The 20226-nt window shown below is 42.4% G+C and overlaps 1 protein-coding gene across 3 annotated transcripts in view; it reads left to right on the forward strand.

The window, feature by feature from the left end:
- Fz2 (frizzled 2) overlaps positions 1 to 20226 on the forward strand; it is a 76343-nt gene that overhangs the window by 7083 nt on the left and 49034 nt on the right. Inside the window, exons 1-2 of one of the 3 annotated variants that reach the window (XR_011731810.1) lie at positions 10336 to 11114; positions 16647 to 17046. The exons of 1 other annotated variant lie outside the window; for it this stretch is intronic. The gene's annotated coding sequence lies outside the window, so the exon portion shown is untranslated. Of the gene's footprint in view, positions 1 to 10335; positions 11115 to 16646; positions 17047 to 20226 lie in introns of those variants that run through there. One more of the 3 variants, XM_071776649.1, reaches the window with a different exon arrangement.

Here is a 20226-nt window from a genome sequence, read left to right on the forward strand (position 1 = left end):
CGAGCGATCGGACCATTTTTGTCGGTTGTGCCGAACCTCGACTTATTGAGCATCGTTGCGCGTGGGACGATGGTTCTGTGAGTCGGCTATTCATATGAAGACGTAATTGGGCCGGTTGACAGTTTCCGAGTCACTCATTTGACATGTGACATGATTCAGAGGCGTCGAGTCGTTGTCACATCTTCAATTGGCTCCTCCGTTCGAGCAATCAGCATGCCGCGATCAACAAGAATCGCATCGTCTCCGTCATCTTCGTCTACCACCGTTGCCTTTGTCGCATAGCTCTTTGTTTGCCACTTCGAAGCTCGGCCAACGATTGCCCGCTTTCTTTCTGCGACGTACTTGACGCAATTCATCTCGCGACACACACATTCGCTTAACATACATACATGTATGTACTACCTTTTCTTGATTAAAAGCGTTTGAACTCGCAAAATACGAAATATTTCAAATAAAATCAAAGATTCGTAGTTTTGTTTTGCATACAAAATATTTGTCCAATGTTTAAAAAAGACCGTGATTATTAACACATCTAATATTTTCTTGACTTTATCAGAAAATCAGAGAAATCAATCTATCTCTCTATTACAGAATATTTATATATCATCGCGTGAATCCAGTCGTGACTTTCAAAGAACAGGTATGCTATTGACATCTTCTTTAATGTCAGCTGATCCCAAGTAATATAAGAGCGATGAAATATTGTACAATCAGGGAGAAATCGAAAGGTATATAGCCGAAAGGTTAATCGCATCGCATAGATTTTCCATAGATCGATACGCCAATCATGCAAGCGACGTTCTGAGTATCGATAACGGTAAAAGTTCGTCCGTAACGTATGTTATTATGCACTTTGGTTGGCGTTGCACCTGTCTAACGCGACGGCAAATAGAAACCCTACGCGATAACGAGTGACGGCGACGAGCGTGAGGAACACGAGATTCGCGCGGTGTTCGGTTCGGCATGAGCTCCTCGGAATTTGTTTATCAAAGCGTTTAGTCGGAAATGATAATTCCCGGCTGGCATTTAATCGCAATTATACCCGGCGCGCTAATTGTACGTTATTAGACGTCAAGTGCCTCGCAAACAATCGCGCGCGGTGTCGAGATCTGCATATCCGGTGTTCTCGTCTCACCGACAGGACGCCGATCGCTGGTAGAGCAACCACAGCTCGACGAGGGTAATCTCTCGCAATTCCCCGTAAGCTCGTTGCGAATGTAGCAAAACAGCCGGATGAAACTACGAGAAAAGCACGAGAGAGAGAGAGAGAGAAAGGGGGAGTGAGCGACTCACCGATCGAATCTGATGATGAAGCATTCATCGAACTCGCAAACTTCATTTCGCGTTATCAAGCGAGGTCGATCTCCGACGAGACAGGCGGATGGTTGAGCACCTCTACGTGGTTGGCAACAAATCAGCATGACAAAGAGTATAGGAAGGAGGTGGTGGTACTCGAATGCGTTCGGCTCGGTATACGCTGCCAGTTGAAGACCGAAGGGGTGTGTGGCCAGTGAAATCTGTCACCCGGATGTCAATCAATATTTCGTGGGGTTCGTACGCGCGCCCCCCAACCAACCTTCTGTTCAGCCTCTCTTATCGTCCCCCTTCTATCCCCGTACGTATCCTCGTATTTGTCTTTCTCTCTCTCTCTCTCTCTCTATCTCTCTCTTTTTCTCTTTCGCGTGCGTGATCGTGCATGCGCGTCAACTGGCTAGGCGGAATCTGCAGGACCGCGTATGCGATCACCACCAACGTGGGACTGACAACAAGTCCCCTTTCTCTCTCTGGAAGCGATTAATTTTCTAGTGGAAATTAATCAAGAGGAAAAAAATATGTGCCGAGCGTGCGCGCGGACGGACAATACAGCGATCTGATGGTAGATGGGAATGTAACAGCCGGTCGTAATCGTCCGACATATAGTCGCCCCCACGACACATAATGCCTAAGCGAAGCACTCTGTCCATTAATAAATCATAACAGGTTCTTCCGATTGCGTCGCGTTAATACGCCAGACGGACAAGTTCTGTTGTTGCCTGGTGACATTCCAATTTCGCTGATGAGGCCGATAAAGGATCGCATTACCTTTTAAGTCTAGCCATTAACTTGCTATAAACATTCATCAGTTTCTACCTCGGTTTCTCTCTACTTGTACGAAATGTACCGTATGAAAAGCGAACGTATATCTATTCAAATTAATCACATGCGATCTTTTCGCACTGAAGTAATTTCCATGTCCCCGTCATTACTTGTCAATATTCAAAATAGCTGCCTATCCACGATAGGCGTAATTAAGCCGACTTTAAGCGAGCTAGAACGAAGAGCCCTCGACGTCGAAGCGAGAGAGACGGAGTATAGGGTGAACAGAGGGACGGGACTCATGATTTTCCCGTTATGCGAAGCGACCAGACGCACTTCACATTCGATTTCGCGTCGACGCCGACGTCGACGAACGTCGACGTTCCCCATCATCATCGTCAGGCTACCCGGCCCAGACTTTCGTAGTTATCTGCGCGCCGCGAAATATTACGAAAATCGAGGGCGCGCACAGGGTGCACGTTACCGTGCGCGTCCCTCAAAATAGAGTTACGAAACTGTAACTACGTTTCGATGCATTAATGCGACATAGGGCTTGGGGTTGGACCCCGGGAACTTCGTCGGAATTCATGGCGGCGTAGCGCGGCCGTTCGCTGTAACGAATCGATCGCGGTTACGTCGCTTTTCGGTGCGCCAAGAGAGAAAGCCGTTTACAGAGGCCTGATCGCTTCGCTCGCTCGGGGATGTAACCTCATAATCGTCGAACAAGGAGTAGATTGAGAGATGTGACGGTATAGCGAAATGGACTTAGAATTGTATTGACACCCCGAGCCACTTATATTAGAACGTTTCTTGCATCAGAATTACCGTGCTCCAATAAGAATAGGAAAATAGAGAGAATAATAGTAAGATTATATAATAACATGCTTATCATAACAATAGTATATGTATAATTTAAAAATAATATACATATTATATGATTAATTAACACATAGACATTTTGCAGTATGTAGAAATGTAATATACATATATATGGCGTGAGTTTTTTGATATTTGTTATATAAATCTATTTTTTATATACTTGAATATCAATTGTCCTGGACAAGTAAAACAAGATAGAGTAATCCGCAAAGCACATAACCGCTTATTTCTTTCTCAAACAACTTCCACGTGTCGTCGTTGATCACCATATCTTTTTGTTAGCTTACTTATTGTTAGCTGTATTTTGTTTTGCACGAAATTTAGTCGATATTTGCATGAGGATTATTACGGTGTTCAGCGGTTAGCGTATGTCAAAGAAACACAATTCACTTTGCATATTTTTAAACATACTAAACAAAAGTCTTCCAATGATCAGATGTTTTAATGATTCTATAAGATAAACGGCAATAATAAAATTTGGCAGCGTGAATGGGACATGTGTTATATCTTGGAAATATTTTCAGGACGTTATAGAGTGTCACATTGCAGAAAAATGAATATCATTCGTATAACTTCTGATTTCACGGGTATAACAACAATGCGGATCATTCGAAAGGGGACCGCGAGCTATGCGTACAAAACCAAAACTGATTTTGGAACTGATCTCTAGAAATTCGAATGGCGTTTGGATTATCCGCGCTCGGTTCCTACACGAATGCATTAAATTCCCGCTCTGAGACGCTTGAGCCTTCGTCGCAATCCACCGGCGTCACAGAATGTCTCGCATCGCGGCGACGACGACGAGAACGGTGACGATACTTTAAGGGCGCGGAGTGCCGCACTCAACAAGCGCCTTATAAGCGCCGAGCTTTGCCACCGGCGCGTACTACGTTCAAGAATATTATTTTTCCACGTTCCAAACACTTCTCCTCTTCTTCTATAATTCTATATTAAACATCTGTGAATTTCGCAAAAAATCGCAAATTTATTCGCGCAGAAAAGCATGGTTAAAACCGTGAATAATTAATAATATTTATTTCGAGTTTCATTAATAGCATAATAATTAATATACTGTAGGAGATTTGGGGCCGTAGGGCCAGTATTGATGAGGGATCGGAGAAATTAGCGTAGTAGTGGAGCAGTCGTGGGGTAGCAGCCTAAGTGCTAGGCTTGTGAGCGAAGGATCCCGAGTTCAAGTCCCGGTAGCTCCGTTAATTTTTCTCTGCGCTTACAGTTCAGAAGTGGGATTGTGCTCGCGTTACCTCGTTGGAGGAGAACTTGCCCGATACATCGGATACCTGTGGGTGGTGTGATTGGGAAGTTGTGGAGTATAGCTCCGAGTTATTCTTGCAGGCTTCGGCGGTCGGAGGGCATGGCACATTCGGGGCGAATGTGATGTCAGGGCTGGCCGAGCTGTATAAGGAGATTTGGGGCCGTAGGGCCAGTATTGATGAGGGATCGGAGAAATTAGCGTAGTAGTGGAGCAGTCGTGGGGTAGCAGCCTAAGTGCTAGGCTTGTGAGCGAAGGATCCCGAGTTCAAGTCCCGGTAGCTCCGTTAATTTTTCTCTGCGCTTACAATACGTACAATATTATTATTAAGAACGCAAAATCAGATTTGTTATTATTAGGAATTCAGTTCCCCGTGTAACACGGGGAATGCATGTTATATGAATCACATACATTATTATACATGTATATGCATATGGAAACACATATTTATAAAAGGTGTAAGGGTTTTTTACAAAAATATATAATGAATATTAAAGATGTAACAGAAAAATATTTTTTATTCCACTTCAAAACAAATAAATATTAAAAATTTCCGTCGTGTTATACGAGTCCATTTTATTTAGGGATCTACTTTGCATATCGAAATATATTTAATTGACAAACAATATTTATGAACCCAATTCTCTATATGTGGAAAGTCTATTCAGCAATGAAATTCACAGCAATGCAGCGTACGTCTGTTATATTGTTCGCCATCATCAAAGATGATGTCGCGGTGGGCATGAAACGGGGGTTGGGCACGGCAAATCCTTTCTTTTCGAAGTACATATTACCTCAGTGCAACAGCTCTCGGCACGGGGCACAGTCGGGGCTACTTTGATCGCCGCTAAAACATTTTTGCTATACCCTTCTTCCATGAGCAGTCGACCCCTTCGCCGTGCCTTGCCTTGCCACCACCGATAGTAGCTGTCGCTATTTACACCGCGACGGCGGACGGGTTGCATTGCCCGTTACCAACTAATTACAGCACGGATCAAAGAATTCATCGACGTCGCTCCGCGTCGCGCTGCGTCGCGTCGCGTCACGTCGCGTTACATCGCGTCGTGTACGAGAAAAAGCATAAAAATGGAACCGAGCAAGAGGGAGCCGTGCCGAGCCCTTACATACTGCGTAAAACTCGAGTATATAGATGTTTTTACTCACACATCAGAGAAACACGTACGTCGCCATGCGGTTCCATTAAACTCGTAGCACCCGTTTCACTAACTCGACGACGGCTATAAAAGAGCTCATTGTCGGATAAATTCGATCCCACGCAGTTTCGTCAGTTTCGTGTGTTGTTTGCGAATGCTTAGATTTGCGAAACGAAATTATATAAACATGTCAGTCGAAAACTGTAGTGTAAACGAGCGGTGGTACAGCTATAATCAAGTCACATAGTGATTTCGAAGAATTATCATGAAGAATTCTCTACAGTTGTTTCTACTTAGTCAGGCTTTTTTTATTTATCTACATTTGTCTTCCAGTCGGAAAGTCATGAGAAAGCAGCACCGTTGAGTCTCTTTGACGCTTGACAAGCCTACAAAAACCCCGAGAGAATTTTTTTTTTCCCTCCGAGCAGACTCAACTTCGATTCGTTTCAGTCATCATTATACTGTCAACCCATTTTCCATATTAGTTTATCCTTTTTTTCTCTTCTCATCAAGCATGGTAGATAAACGAATTCATATGTGAGAGTACGTAAAGTTAGAATTCTCATCTCTTTGTCACGAATAGCTCTATTCGTCGCTACAACGCGATTTGCAGCGCGGAAACCACTGTCGCGACTCATTAACGCGATCTCTCCGCGGTCGCGAACTTTTTTTCGCAAGAAATCCACCGGGCAAACGTAACGAGTGGAAACGATGCGGATAAAGAAGGGAAAGAGAGAAAGCTTCAGCGAAAGTTGAAGTCCCAACGCATCAAAGCAAGGATGCTCCTTCTGTCGGAAAATTAGGCCGCGTGACGTCTTTGAGGATTCTTCGCCGTCGCCCGCCCGCCGACTACTCCGTTTCAACGTTAACAAGAACATTCTGCATTAATAAAAAAAAAAAAAAAATTATTTTTGCGCGCTCATCGATGTTCAAACGCGAGAGTCGCGCGCGTCGTCTTTGAGGATCGGGTTTCTCCTCGTGATGGTCTCGGTGAGAGATCGAGGAACCTCCCTCTCTTACTGTCGCAATATGCTTGAGAATTACGAATTCATGAAAAAACAAGCGCACTCATTAAGGTCTCGTCGTGATTTTTTTTCTTTTGTCCGTGCGTACACGCAGGCAATTGTATTTTATGCTGCGCACTCGACCATCATTCATCAACGACAAAGACTTTTCGGTCGAGCGATCGTTGATTCCCGTTTTACTCATCCGTCTGTATAAAAATTATCATCGCAAACGATGAGTAGATGGAAAAGGATGAAGAGAGGAAAGAAGTAAAGTGGATTGCGTTCAGCGTATACGCACGTGAGAGCTGTCATCGAGCGAATGAAGAGGTCAAATTCGTGATAGGATTCGAAAAAGGGGAAAAAAGCCGCGGGCGAGGGTAACATTGGGAGAAGGAGAAAGGGAAAGGCTTTCTTTTTCGCTCTCTGACCGGCCATTCTCTGCGATGTCACAAAGTATAATACGAACTAATTACCACGTCGTCGTCAAAGCTGCACTCGACTGCCACTAGAGGACAATAAGTGGGTACTTTCGTCAACTTTTCTGCATACGTGGCATCGGAAGCGAACTCGCCTTCTGACATGCGAGCACAAAGGGAAAAAAGACGAGAAGCGAGAGGGATCGCGAATGAGAGCGAGGAATCTGAAGCAGGGAAAGAAAGAGAAGAAGCAAAAGAACATTCAGCAGCGGAAAATCATTGAGACGAGAAGAATCCGCGAAAGAACGATAGAGAGAGGATCGAAAGGGCACGAACGAGAGGAGCTTTCTTTCGGTTGATTAGACCCGCGATACGAAAGAAACTGGAGATGAGCGAAAATGAGAAAGAGAGGGCTCGTGCATGTTGTCGCCTCAAAGCTTCGTCGCCCCCTCGAGCTATTCTCTCTCTTTAGCGTGCGGTGCCATGCGTATAGAGTGAAAAATCAAAGCGGGTACCATCATCCGGCTACGATGACCATCGTGCGAATCTTCAAGTAAAAAATACTGTAATTAGTCTCTTCAGGGTTCCACCTCCAACTGGATCCCGTTTTGTCGGAAACATGTTCGACGACATTATCGTTGTATCTCTACCCGAAGAAAGGAGTAGGAAAACAAGTACACTGTTGGAAAATTTGTGTTAAATATAACATAAATCCCAATAAAACATGTCCTAAACGGTTCACTCAAATTTTTGTTTTAATTTAACATAATATGGATGTGTTAAATGGTAACAAAGATACAATGTTAAAATATTTAAACAGAAAGGAAATGTTATTCTGATCGTAATTTGAGGTTAATTATGTGTACAATTAACATAACTTTTATGTTGAAGTTAAGATTGTAAGATAAAATTAACACTCTTTTTCTGTAAATTTTTATTCTCACTTCTGTTATAGAGCAAAATCAGCACTTTTTTTTCTGTAAATTTTAACACATTTAATAAATACGTTCAAATTGTGTTACTTTAACATATTTTTTAAATTATTTTATTAATTTTACATTTTAAATTTGTAAAGTTCAATTAACATAGCAGGCATATGTTAAATCTACACATGTATGTGTTGATTATTTTACACAAAAATTTTAACAAGGACCTTTTTTAACAAAACTACAAAAATTTTCCAACAGTGTAGGCGGGCAAAGGGGAGAGAGGGCGGATGTGCATACGTGAGTACAAGAGTGCTAGGACTTATCTCCCTTGTTGTCATCGACGTTGTCGTTCTTTCTCGCTGCGAACGCAACGAACCTCCGGAGAGTCAGCGGGGGTAGCGTGGCGGAAAACTTCAAAGCCACCGAAACGATTGTTCGGCAACGCTCCCGTACGTATATGCGCCTCGAGAGGCAAGCGAAGGGGCGCAAGCACTCGCGAACGCGCGCGCGCCCATCCTTTTGATTACCTTCAAGCTACTCGTCCTCCTACTCCTTTTCTCTTTCTTCGTAATTCCCTCTCTTTTGGCAGAAGAGATGGAGAGCCGATGAAGAAGGGCTAAAACACATCGGGAAGATTCGCGCCGTATTCCTTGTGCACGAAGCGCGAACGATGGAAAAGAGAAAAGAGTCTGTATGATGAAGGAGCACCGCTCTGCGTCAAGGCAAAGAGTGTCGCGCAGTGCTCGGCGTCTCTTCTCGGGACAGAGCGAGTTCATTGATTTTACGAGTATTCGCCTGACCTCATCGCCTTCAGTCGAGAAAGAGACGTCGATAAATTAATACTCTATCGAATCTTATCCTCTTCATTCTTCGTAAACGAAAAAAAGATTCAAATTACCATTATCTACGTTACTAACTCGCTGTAAATATATTTTGGTACTTTATTTTGCTTACGTTAACCCTTTGATGCACTAAACTGATTTCATTTGTGTTAGTTTTTAGAAAAAGAGTACAAATAATTATTTATATATCTTTTACATATTTTTTTTATCTATTTATTACTATTTATATATATCTACTATGAATCTTTACAAGTATCTTGTGGGAAAGTTGTGTCGAAAGCTGTCAAAAATTCTGTGTTAGATCCAAGCCTATCTAGAGACCTATTATAGACAAGGTCTCTAGAGATCTAGAGATCTTACTGTTAGTAGTAAATGTAACCTGACGGGTACTACTAGGTAGTCCTTCATCCATCATCCATTATAATCTGCGTATTCTTGTGAAAAGACGGCAGTAGTTAAGATTTTCAAAAATAATCCAATTCAAGTCAAGGTTTTTGCTATGCGCCAACTCAATTTTTGCTACCTGCCGAGTCGGTTTCAACAAGTCAACTATTCGTTGATCCGTTATAACTAAGGCTAAATATCCGTGACGAGGATCATAACTCGTGTAGTCTTGATCTTGAGAAGCACCATTCGGCGACTGCGACAACCGCAACGACGACCAGTATTTGAGCACTATCGTTGAGAATTACGAGCGTCATTATCATCCAGAGTAATGTTGTATCGGATCGAGTCCTCTCGCGTCTTAAGAGATACAGTCCGGTTGCTGAAGAACGAGGTCGTCGTCGCGGTGTATCTCCAGCAAGTGGCAAAGTTGATTACATTCATAATAATTAAAGCTGTGATATTCGAACGATCTTAGCGAAATAATTGGCAAAGCTGTAATTCGACATGTGGTTCGCGATTTCTTCGTGTTTACTTATCTCGATTATTTATTTTGTTTGTGATACACTGATTCCATCTCAATAAGATAATTTCTAGTGATCTTATGGTTTATTTTTTAGTTTAAATCCTCAATCCAAGATCTTTGATTGGAATTTTCAATGTCTCATTCTGTACTCCAGAATTCCGTGAACTGGTTCTCAATTATCGACAGTAAATAACAGTCGCGCTCGAAAGTTATTAATATCTTAATTACGGGTTCTCGTTTTTGCGAGGACGTCTGGTCGATCTTTAAACCAGGACAAGAGTCTGCTTGCACTGCTATGGCAATATATATGATTGTACGCAATCTTTATTAAATTTCTCTATCTTTCTCGTCGTACAACTGGATTATGAATTATCATAATTATACTTTAAAAAAACTTTTAGAAGCGTTAATCTCAATCGTTGAATAATCTTGTTATAACTATAATCTCTTATTATTTCTGACATTCTTAACAAATTGCTCATTAATTTCGATATATCTACTATAATATAACTGCAATTTTTTTAAGTTTACCTAAATCTATTTTTTCAGCAATTGCTTCTATTGCAATTATTTCTATCTGTAATCAGCGAATTATGAATTATAATTTTATTTTAATGCGCTGGTGTATTGGCAATGTAGGAACGTGAGCAAAGATCTATAGCAGGCGACATGAATTTGCGATATCCCCCCAGCGGATCGCGAAGCCTCGCGTTGCCGCGCAATCACGGGCGGAGGCACGCACGCGCTTGCGATTGAACCCCGGCCGGTGGAAAATTCGCGATGATGAGCGAGAGGCGCGACGCCGTATCGAACGGGGGAGAAGAGTCGGAAAGAGCGACAAGCACGCGGACGCGCGCAGCCGACGAGCGAGCATTGGATAAAAGCGAGCGTTACCGTGCGGCATGTACATTTATCGCGCGTCTACGAAACCGTCAACTAGAACGACGATACGCGGGAAGACGCGCGTACGGTGGCTCCGTAAACCGTGACTCTTAACTTAACCGTACGATTGGCGTGCGTTCCGTTTTCGACAACGATAAATTACACCAAGTAATCGGTGCAAACTTATCAAAAGTGACTTTGTGTCCGGGCACGAATTTGAGAGAAGACAAACCAACTACTCCGAATGCTCTTTTCTCATTGTCTTCTGGACTTCGAGCGGAGATAAGGGCGCAGCTCTGTCGAAATGGTGTGACGCGATTTCAGCAATAACAAATGATCCGAAAGCAAGATTTTCTGTCAAGCAGCATTTTCTACTAAGACAAATAGAATGTGACGATCCAGGCCGGGACCAGGATTTACTTGAGAGGAAAATAGCACCGACGTTACACAGACCGTGATATCGACGAGGATACTACCGGCCGCGACAAACGCGGCGGGATGGAGAGCCGATAAAGAGCGAAAATACGAGAAAAGCATTCATCCGTACAATTGTTGGACGCGTGACGTCAATGGACTGGATATTGAGCCGATAATCGGTGCGATAACTGCACGCTACGTCGATACATTATCAGAAGGCAGTAACGTACAAGGGGAAACGAGACGAGGACAGACATCGCTGGAGAGCCGCGCGTCCGAGGAGCCCGACCGCCAACGTTGCGCGACGTAATCTAATCGGGACCGGCTGTCAGGTGAGAACCCAAGATAGCGAGATGTGGAATCCGTGGTGTATTTTACCGTTATAGCGTGTTATCGGAATTAACCAGTTGCTACGCGATCAAATTATCTCGTTGGATGATTCGTTAGATGCGCTTCGGTCGTTGCCTCGAAACAAGACTGTCTTGTAAAGGAAGACAAATGTCTTCCATAGCAATTAAGAGCAGGAACGCGTAGATATTCATCTTGACAAAATTCTCGTTCTCGTCTTGAAGGGGAGACGTGTCTGTATCTTATCTTCAACTTTGTATCGCAAACCAGAAAGTATCGAGCAGTTGATACAAACGAAAGATGATTTTCCTTCGTGCTGCATATATTAGCGATCTACACTTGCTATAGGAAAATATATGTGCAATGATATCGTGCAAATGTAAATCATACCGATAGCCCATCCACATCTAGTCGCTGTTAATTAAAATGATTATACTGAGAAAAACCCATTAACACGAGTGTAAATAGCAATCGGGCGCGATCAGATTAGCGAAATTTCAATCTTGATGTTGCACGCCTTCGCTCTGTTTACGGTTTATTTAAAATCAACGTTGCATGCAGGCCGTGAATATTTAATAGTGGTAACAAATTGTCCGAGCGAATTATTCTTGCTTTTCAAATCGCAGTGATAAAGGATATCCTGATTCCTTTCAATCTGTCTGCATTGCTGTGTACGCGTCACGCAGTATCTGAAATCTCTCTCGTTGGTTTACCACTCAAATTTGTTCCGCACCCGATCATTCATTAGCGTCATGTATACCGGATAGTGCGCTTCTGCCGATCGATCTTATCTCTGCCCAGCAGTACCGCGCACGAATAAGCTCGCGCTCTCGCGGAAAACGAGATCGTCATATTTCCGTGAGTATCAAGATCGGAGAAGTACACGTACCTATACTTCGACGCGCGAGATAAACTTGCGTGATTTTTCTCCGAATTTCTCGCATCACGGAAGGGAGAAGCTCGCTGGAAGGGAAGGAAAAGGCTCTGGCTGGCCGGTTCCTCGAATTACCGGCGAAATTACCAGACGGAATTAGCCGCGGCGCGGTACATCACAATTAATTCGTAATTAAATCCTTTAGGTGGGAGGGTGGGGGCGTGGCCCCCCTATCGTGTATATAGCCGTGGCTCTCGCGTGGGCGGCCAGGGCGCTCCAAAGCATGCTCCGGCGAGGGAGCGCGATGATGTCAAGGGGGGAGCCGCGTATCGCCGCGCCGGTGTGACAGCAGGAAATAAAGGGCAAGCCGTGCATTAACGTCGACGGTCAAAGGGTCGCTCGAATATCGACCGAGAGACGGTCGACAGTGTTAAATTGCCATTTGTCGGTCGGGGAATGTCCCCGCTTGCGCTTCGTGCTCGCGCTGACTCTCGTCCGATATATGTGTGTCGTTTGTCTCGTATACTTTGACTTTCTATCGATGAAATCCTAACGCTCTCCTCATGACATCGCGTTGTGTCACTTTTAGTACATCGTCGAGTATTTCCCTTCATTTCAGTTCATTCTCTATCCGCTTACACGTGCAAATAGATGCGATAAAATATTTTGTTGGAGTGCAAATCATGTTAATCGCACAAGCGACACGCTTCATAATAAGATCTTTCTTGACTGCATTTTCTTTGTACATGTGTATGCATGTGTACGTATCTCTTGCATTTAAAATGAAATAGATTAAATATACTTAAAATTTGGAGCAAAAGAGAACAAAAAGAGATATATAAAAAAGAGAAATGTAAAGAGTACTTAATAAAACAAGCATATTCGTTATTTATATTTTAACAAATAAATTCGTGCAATACATTTTAGTATTTCCTGCATGCCTCGATGTTAAGCCTGCTTTTTTGAACATACATTAAACATATATAGATTATAAACTATCTCATTTTAAATTGACTTATAATTCTGAGTTTATTAACACTGCGCGGACACCGTGGGCCTTTTAAAGCACAGTCGATTTTTCACTTATGATTCCCACGGGACGCTTGCGTCAGCTCCCCTCTAAAAAAAAAACTTGGTTCCGGCCTATATAAATATAGAAATCACTTTTTGAAATTTTAAAGATGATACATGAATTTGTATAGATTTTTTGTAACACAGAAACGCTTTCAAAAACCCTTTGGACTTAAAAGTCCCAGGGAGTCCGGGCAGGTGCTCCTAAAACACGGTGTCCGCGCAGTGTTTATACAATTGTTAGTGCTGGTCTACAACCTTGCTTTAAAGGGTATTTAAGCTCTAAGCCGTAAGAATAAATTGATCAATCACAGTCGAATATTCTCCTCACATTCCCATTGTGATTGTGGTCAATTTCTTACGGCTTAGAGCTTAAATATCCTTTAAAGCAAGGTTGTAGACCAGCACTTACTCGATACGAATAAATATTTATATTTAATGTCCAAAAACATAGAAAATACCGTTTTTTTTTAATTACCATTAAATATTAATAGTAACTTATGAGTTGAATATTACATCAGATGATCTATTAAAAAAGGCCATTAGATACATATTAATGATACATTGAGTCGCAAACAGTTGTGAACATTAAATGGCAATTTATTTTGGAAAAGACTGATCAAAATGACTTGACAAAAATAAAATTCTGGGAAAAGACCCAGTCTCAGAGAACCCTCACAAATATAGCTCCCAGATTGTTTACCATAGGATCGCACTCGATGTGGCCGAAGATTACTTTCGCCATCCTGATCGCGTTTCTGATCGAGTTTCCGGGCAACGCGGAAAACTCGATACGAATTACCGCCCGGGGGTATAATATCGGCCATCCGAGCCTAGTCGCATCCTCTCCGGCGCCAAGTGGAAATCCCGTCTGATCCCTTCTGTCGATTTCATGTGCGTCACGTTCATCCTCTCTTCAATCCACATCGCGTGGCTTTTATTACGCTGTTATTATTACTAAGACACAAGGATTATTGATAAAGACTCAACTACATATAATTCTACAATAAGCACGATTTTCGATATTGAACATCGTCATTTACATATATAGACTACGAGTGTGCTCTCCGATATGTACAATAGGACAGGGACATTTAGATTTAATATCGATTATATAAATTATATTTTATTCACTTACCCAGCAAAAACAATGCAACATGTAACATACAGGTTAGTTGTAATTTCCTACTCAACAATATAAATGCAATATAACACACGTGTACGTTGTACGTTACATGTTGCATTGTGTTTGCTGGGTAGAATCTCGAATATTTAATTGTTTATATTATCGAATCTCGAATCTTCCTCCGAAAAATATCAATCATCTGTAGTGTCAATATCGCTCGTGATAATTGAAAAAGTTTCTACAATACATTGTCTACGAAATGATTATAGCTCCCTTTTAAAATTTGTTTTGTTACATGTATATCTTATTTCTTGTCAAATGTGTCGCTATACCAGTCGATCGTAATGCATCAAACGCATGCTGCGCAAATGAATATAGTATAGGCGAATAAAAATCAATATTTTTTTTCCAAAAATCCGGTTCTTTATCTCTCGCAATGCAATGAAAACTTTAAAGCTCTATATAACAGGCAGATAAACGTACCTACGCGGCATACAAAATATAAGCGAAACATGAGTTCTCTCATTCCCGCGTATGTGTTTCTCGTTTAATATATACACTTTCATAAAGTGTTTATCAGACAAGACTGTGTGTATATATATATATATATATACACGCATAATATATAGACATATATTATGCGAGCCTTATTTCTTTCTTTTTTGCATCTCCGCTATTCTCATTCACATCGTGACCAGGCTTTAAGACAGATCGTAACTGAGAAGTTGACTAAGAACATCGTAAACTATAAGATATCTCTTTAAAAAAATACGCAGAATATTTAAAATATATAATTTTTAACAGAAATATAACAGAAAATACTGAAATAGATTTTATGAGTAAATTTATTACTGTAATACGAAAATATATTGCATGTGCTTAATAATAGTATTTGATACAAGCTCGAAATACTTATCTCACTAGTCATGCATTGTTGTGGTGCTAAACTTTTACATACAAAACATGTTCCACTTTACTTGATATTTTCATGTATTTGCAAAGGACAAAATTAAGATACTAGCTAAGAGAAATCTCGTCTGGTGCAACAGTAAGAATAAATCTGCTGACATTCTAACAGTCAGCTTCTCGTTTCATCTGGTCGATGTACAATCGCGCGATATAGTTAAAGTTCACCTTGCGATCGAAGGTGCCGACAGAACAAGAAGAATGATGCAGTCGCATTATCAGGTAGCGCCATTAGCGCTACGTCAAAAGGGTAAACCAGTCACGCACACGTGCGTAAGCGCACTGTAGTGGTTCGCGAGGCACGACAAGGCGTGCTCGTTAAAAAACGCGTTATATTACACATATATCAGAATTGCACGCGCAAATGTACGCGTTCTGAAAGAACATAGCGCGCCGCGACGCCTTTGTCGCGTCGCCAGCAACACGCCGACGTCAGAATTTCGGTATAAAAAAAAGCGCGCTCAAAAACGCTGAGGAAAATCACCCGGAGAAATCATCGTCACCGAATTCCCGTATTTTCATGCAAATTTACGCCGTTGCAGTCGCGGTCGCGTTCTCCTTCCTCTTCGTCCTCCGACGCGTTGTTCTCTTTCGCCTTCGTGTTCTTAACTCGCGTCGCGTCGCACCGCGTCGTTCTTTCCCCGTCGTCGCCGTCGTCGCGTCTTTTGTCTGTCTGCCTCTGCTGGTCCGTGCGAACGGTTAGGAATTAGTATTCGACGCCGCGTTTCCACGGCCTTTTTTCGTATGCCGTCGGGCAGGTCCGAGACCAACGAAACATGCGGGAGCAACGGAATTTTTTCTACGACTTTTCCCGCTTTTTTAACGCCGGGAGGGAGATGCATTCGTTGTTGGTACGTATGTTGAACCGGACGTACTTCGAATGCGAATCGTCGTTTACCGCAGTTGGAACGCACAATTCAGGTTCTTACACGACGAACATTATATACGCGCATGTGAAAGAAATATTGACGTGACTATATATTGTATCTCACAATAATAGGTCTGTTTGTGTTGCTTACACTTTTTGCATTTAGGATCTTCGCTTTCTCTCTCTTCAACGATACTTATCTCGTTTTAAGTGCTAAAACTTTTAGGGATTTCAAGCAACACGAACAAACTACCTGATGAAACACTGCAGTAAGAAGAATCGGATTGGCATAATAAACAGACAAAGACAAAATTGTTTGTCTTTGTTATTTGATTAGCGAGTTTTCTTTAACAAGATTAAGATACATTTTATTTATAAAAATTGTCATTTTGCACGTGATGACTTGCAAGTAAATAAACCATTCTGAGAAAGAAGATCGTATAAGGAAATCTTGGAAAGGTTTCGGATTGCTCTCACCTACAAAAATGCACTTTTAGCTCTTTTTTTTTTTTGCTTTCTTTTAAGTCCGAAGTGTAAAAACGTCAATCACATCGGAAAATCTTTCACCCAAAGATCATCCTATCTATCTACGTGCCCTTTTTCCGTTTTAGCTGGTGAAACAGCAGCCGTCCTGTAGAAATATTGTTATGTTTCGTTGCTTGAGGACGGAAGAAAGACGACGACGGTTCTATCCGGAAAGAGGCTTTCGAATAGACGAGATTGGGCCGCAACAAAAATGCGTAAATCCCTGTCACAACAGGATTTGAAACGTGCTGCCTGAAAAGTAGGCCTTATCGTTTCAGGTCTTTAGGCATACCAGATTGGTTTTATGCGTTGACAGGTACGTCGGACGACACGAATCCGAGCGATCGTGGCGCATATTGATGAGCCCCGTTAAACCGCATCGGAGTAAGAAATTGATTTTGTGCGACAAACAGTTTCCCTGCAATATCCAATTTGTATAATAAATGATAATAATCATACAAAATAAAGATGCAATTTTAAATATGAGTATAATCTATCACGTTAGTAAAATGCATTTTTTTTTACATGGAATACATATTTGGTAAAGTTCGAAATTGCAAAAAGCATAAAATTAATTTCGCTCAGGAAAAATTATAATTTCGTCGATACATGCATTTGCTGAAGTCATGAATTATTATTCTATCGTGAAACTTTGGATTTTATTCTAATTGTATCTTGTTAGCGTTTCAATCTCTCGTTATTGTACATTTTATGTTTCTGCATTCACTTGTATGTTTTTATAACGGAAATATCTTTTTTTATACAAAGATTATCCTTGTTCCAGTTTCGCGTTTCTGCTTGATGCTAATTAGAAGTTTGTAACCTGAAATTACTTTGTCTGCGCACTTGTCCCTCGTCGATCCTTGCGATTAACTTGCAGCACTTTTGCTCGGCTAAACGAACGATAGGTATCTCGTAACCGAGGTTAAATTGCCATTATTTATACGCGCGGCACGCGTCTCATTGTCTCGTTGCTCACCGGATAGATCGTTTACCATGCGGCAATAAAATAATGAAACGTCCGCGCGCGCTTCCGTAGCACTGCTTCGTGCAAGATAATCGCGATGTCCGACAGCCGGTTACAAATTCGAATGCTGGATTACAACGAGAAGTGTATACGTGGAATGATAAAATCTTTCTACTTAATAGAACGGTAAAAAACACGAGACAGTAAAAGTTACAAGATTTAAAAAAATTCAAAATAAGAAATGCAAAAGTATCTATGTTAATTATTTATCAAAATTTAATAACAAATATTTTAATAATATTAACATTTTAATATAAGAAAAAAAAAGATGTGAAATAGTATCTCAAACAAAAATTTTATAATGAGATTACCATCATTACGATGCTACATCATTCGGACAAAACAAATATTTCTATATTTTCTCATTTTCTTATTAATAAATGATATTTTTTGCTAAAGATCCGGGTTTCCTTAATATTTCATCGGTCTAATATTAAACAAGGCCAGTGCCGTTTCTAAAGTAGCCTCCTCGCGTCGGCGATTTATCGGCAAAGAAGCAGGCCGCAGCGTCACATAAAGCGCGCTCAATGAAGAAGTAGATCGGCGGAGGAACGAATGGTGGACGAGATGCGGGAAAGGCGGTGGGCCCGGGCGGGGGAAGGTTGCAGATGGGTGAGAGCGAGGAAAAGGGGTGCAAGGTAGCGACAGGGAGCGCCCGTAACTAACGCACCGTGAAATCTACTAGGCACGCGCCATTTCACTTAGCCCACGGCGGCTCCTTTTCCGTGCAACCGCGAGACGGTGTGGCTCTTCCTCCCTTTGCTGCGCCGCGACCGCGCCCGTCTGTTTTCCGTCGACGACGACGGCGACGGTCATCGATTCTGAAAAGTCAGGAACACGCGAATACACAGCCGTTCCGCGAATTCGCGACGCAAAGAGGAGGGAAAATACAATATCCGTCTATAGGTCTCTCGTCATCGGCGGAGTGAAATAGCGATCTTTCTGTTTTCCAATCGCTATTTCCACAGGCGACTAAGGAGGCTTCGAATTGGCCATTCTCGAGCGAGGCGATCGAAACGCTGATGCAGTTACCGTCGATCGTCGGCCGTCGAGAATTTTCGTTGTCGCGTTTATTGCGCTTTTGCGAGTGATCCGGGTTGTAACATTGCGTCGACCACTTTACCGCTGTAGCTAACAACTTTCCTCGATAAGTCGCGCGGTAGGTCGTACAAAGCCGTCGAATATTCAAAAGAATTTCTAACTGTCTCTCCGCGTCGCTGCTAGCTATGGCGAGCGGAGCAGCGGGGCTCGAGCTGAAACGCGAAGGGCAACGAACTTTCGTTGAAGTCACGACGGCAGACGCGGTAAACGCCACACTAGGGATTCCGTAGTGGTACGTGTCGCTTAAATAAACTTCAGCGAGAATAGATCGTCGAAGTGGAACATTTGATTTCAGCTACGACTGTCAACCGAAGGTGAACGTGTGGTTTTTATTCGCGGTGCAAAGAGCGATGCACTCCTGGCTTTCAAGACGAGGATTAACCGAGATATCCCGCTGCACCTAATCAATTCTTCGTGGAGTAGTTTATTTGTAGATCATTATCGACTGAGCGCCTTTCCCTGAATAGATCTATTTTATTTTTCTAAAATTTCCTTTTCTCCAAGTAAGTATTGGTACTTTATATATGATCAAGAATCATATAAAAAATACGTTTAATAGTTCTTCGATAAGAATGGTTAAAATCGGAGAATAATTTTAGAAAATTATTGGTCATTTATTCTCCATTTTCTGCAATAAATAACGACGTGATAAAATGTTAGTTTTCGGCAGTTTAAGCGAAATTAAAAAATAATAGTCGTTCGATACGTTAAAAATGTCACATTCACAAAGCGGAAGGTGTGATCGATCAGCGTGACACGTACAATTAAGACCGGATGGAAGACATACGAGGTAAATATCGCCGAGCGTCAAGATTGCCCGGCTATTTAAAAAGATCAAAGAGAAATACTGAAAGAATAATTGTGCTCAACAAACGTTTGATACGCTCCTGAAATACCCACATCCATCATTTCTCCGCATTTTTTGGAATGCTTGATATCTCGTATAAAAGGCAACGAATCTCAATGCTGACTCTACGTGCAATTTATTCACCTTCTGATCCACCCCCGTGGCGCAATCGTTTCTTCACCTTCTGTACCATGTCGCCGTTTCCGAACCACCGCGTATGCGTTCGTGCTCGCATCTTCGGGAGTCCTTTTACCGCACAGTTAGCGGAGGGGCGAGGTGTGAACGAAGAACCACAAGTGGCCCGGAAAGAGCGTCCCTTCTCGCCCCCGGTGGTAACTCAATCCGCCGGTCGGCCGATCCGGCCGGCTAACCCTACCATCACCCGCGACTTTCACGGAGTTACGCGTTTTCCTGCCGACATTACATTCGGTATATACGGGGCATCGGTGGAGGTCCGATCAACCACGGTCGATTGGAGCTGCGCCCTTACACTACGAGAATAAGCCGTGTACATGGAACAGAGAGAGAGAGAGAGAGAGAGAGAGAGAGAGAGAGAGAGAGGAAGCAGGATCCAGAGGGTTGGCGGACCGCCAGGCTCCCCCCCGAAAAGCCGAAGCGGAGATATCACGGCGCGCGGTATGGGTGATTCACGTGCGCGCGAGCGAGCAGTTACCGAGCGACGATGCAACAA

Source organism: Temnothorax longispinosus, chromosome 4 (genome assembly GCF_030848805.1).
Source record: "Temnothorax longispinosus isolate EJ_2023e chromosome 4, Tlon_JGU_v1, whole genome shotgun sequence".
NCBI lineage: Eukaryota > Metazoa > Arthropoda > Insecta > Hymenoptera > Formicidae > Temnothorax > Temnothorax longispinosus.